Genomic DNA, 3,039 nt, shown 5'->3' on the forward strand with positions numbered 1-3,039 from the left:
AGGGAGAGACTGAAGCAGGTAGTTGAATTTTGGAATACAATTCATTTTAATAACATTAACCTTCCCAATCATCGATAAATGTAATGAAGCCCACCTGCTGACATCGCTCGAAAACCTTTTTATTAAAGGGTCAAAATTAACACTAACTAAATCAGACAAATTTGCTGGGAATAATATCCCCAAATACTTAATGCCCTGTTTGGGCCACTGGAAAGCGCCCGGCTGGAAAGCCGTTTCTGGGCAGTATGCTGTCAGCGCCAAAGTTTCGGATTTAGACCAATTGACTTTGTATCCTGAGAACTTGGAAAAGGAATTAATAATTCTGTGGAGGCAAGGCATAGATCTAGTAGGTTCAGAGACAAATAATAAAATGTCATCTGCATAAAGCAGAAGCTTATGCGCCGCACCTCCCGCTGTCACCCCTGGAAAATCATCCTCCTTTCTTATCGCAGCTGCTAATGGTTCCAGGGCAAGACAGAGCAATAATGGGGAAAGAGGGCAACCCTGTTGAGTGCCCCTATCCAGAGTAAAATAATCTGAAATTAATCCATTTGTTTGTACCGCTGCTACAGGGTGTTTATAAAGTAACTTAATCCAACCAATAAATGTACTCCCGAACCCATACATTTCCAAAATCTTAAAAAGATAATCCCATTCTACCATATCAAACGCCTTTTCAGCATCAAGTGAGATGGCAGCGACCGGGGATTGATCATTCGCCACTGACCACATGATATTGATGAGACGCCTGATGTTATCAGAAGAGCTACGGCCCCGAATAAATCCCACCTGATCTATATGTATAAGAGATGTCATAACCTTACTTAATCGGTTAGCCAAAATTTTTGACAATATTTTTACATCTAGTTGGATCAGGGAGATTGGACGGTAACTTTTACACTCGCTTGGATCTTTGTCCTTTTTAAGAATCAGACTGATCCAGGCTTGTGTCATGGTTGGAGGAAGCTTTCCATTCTTTAATGATTCCGTATAAACCTCTAACAAAAGTGGGGCCAATTCTGTAGCATAGGATCTAAAAAATTCTGCGGCAAAACCATCTGGCCCTGGAGCCTTGCCAGTAGGTAGGGACTTAATTACCTCGTTAAGCTCCTCCAAGATTATCTCAGAATCAAGAGAGTTTTTTTGCTCAGTTGTCAGTTAGGAAGATCTAATGGTTCCACAAAGTTTCTAATATCTTCATCAGTAGATGAAGACGTGGAACTATAAAGATCAATATAGAATTCTTTAAAGGCATTATTAATATCAATGGCTGAGGTAAATATTTCACCACCAGCAGATTTCACTGAGGGAATGGTAGAAAAAAACTCTCTCTGCTTTATATATCTAGCCAAAAGCTTCCCTGCTTTGTCACCCGACTCAAAGTATGACTGTCTTGCCCTGAATAACCAAAACTCCACTTTCCGCGACAAAATAGTATTATATCTATATTTCAATCGGGTTAATTCTCTGAGGCCGTCAGATGACATTCGGCTCTGCCTCTGCACTTTTAATATTTCCTTCCAACATACTGTATGATCCGACCCCTAAGAACCGCCTTAAGTGCCTCCCAAGCCACGCCCACAGAGGATACTGAGGACCAGTTGGTCTCCATATAAACATTGATTTCAGTCCTTAACATTTGTTGGAAATCAGGATTTTGTAAAAGGGACACATTAAGGCGCCAACTATATGATTTCTTTTTCTCTATATGTGGCATCACCTCTAAACTCACCAGGGCGTGATCTGAGACTAAAATGTTTCCAATTGAGCAATCAACAACAGATGAAATAAGGGATTTGGATATCAAAAAAAAAATATATTCTAGAATAAATCTTATGGACTGATGAAAAAAATGTATAGTCCCTACCGGATGGGTTTAAAAGTCTCCAAATATCCGAAAGACCAAGGTTTTTACACATCCTGTGAAGCGTCAATGTTGCTGTAGGAGGTTTACACACTTTAGCTTCACTATGATTAAGGACTGAATCCATCAAAAGATTAAAGTCTCCTCCCAATATTATATCATGAGGGGTGCCAACGGTTTGCAACATCCCTTCAAGATCTATAAAAAAGCCCTGATCATCAACGTTAGGTGCGTAAATATTAGCCAAAATCAGACTTTGCCCTTGAATTTCAGCTAAAACAATAATTACTCTTCCTAATTTATCTTTAATCTGTTTGAGAAATTTGAATTGTAAATGTTTATTAATCAATATAATGACTCCCCTACTCTTACTTGAGCCAACACTAAAGAAAACATGTCCACCCCATATCTTCCCAAATTTTTCAGCTTCCTGCGGGGAGAGATGTGTTTCTTGAAGAAACACTATATCATATTTCTTACGTTTAAGAAAAGTAATAAACTTCCTTCTTTTTATGGGGTGCCCCAACCCATTTACATTCCATGTGGAGAGAGATAGTACACTCATATTAACATCTGACATATTGATATAATAAAAATAAAAAATTGTGTGTGAAAAACAGAATTATGAAGACCACATTCCCTATTAGTGAAACAATCAACCACCGAACATCCCCCGGAACAAAACAAACAGAAAAAAGAAAAACGTGCGCATTAACCCCGTGCACGACAGCGCCAACCAGCGTCAATCCCTCTAAACTCAAAAGGTCCATGAACGCACATGAGTCCCCATGACAACTTTGCCATCGGATTGCTCAATTTTGCCTCACAAATTTGTGAGGCAAAATTACTTAACAGAAAATACTTTGTGAAATAAACCCAGTTAATAGGAAGAATGAACACAAAAAATGTGTAGATTAATTCACAGAACTGTCTCAAGGATGTGATCTTCCACAAAACAAATTCCAGCTGATATAAAACCGTTCAGATTCCTCGGACAGACAAACGAATGTTCCGTGAGCTGGCTGTTATGAGTTCAGCGGATGACGTAATCATTCAAATGTCCCGTAAAAAAAAACAAAAAAAAAAACAAACTACAGCCAGCAGGAGGAATAAGCACGAAGAACGAACAGATGAATCAACAGCTGTTCCAAATGAGTGTTATTCAACAGAACATG

The sequence above is a fragment of the Myxocyprinus asiaticus genome, chromosome 24 (assembly GCF_019703515.2).
Source record: "Myxocyprinus asiaticus isolate MX2 ecotype Aquarium Trade chromosome 24, UBuf_Myxa_2, whole genome shotgun sequence".
Taxonomy (NCBI): Eukaryota; Metazoa; Chordata; class Actinopteri; order Cypriniformes; family Catostomidae; genus Myxocyprinus; species Myxocyprinus asiaticus.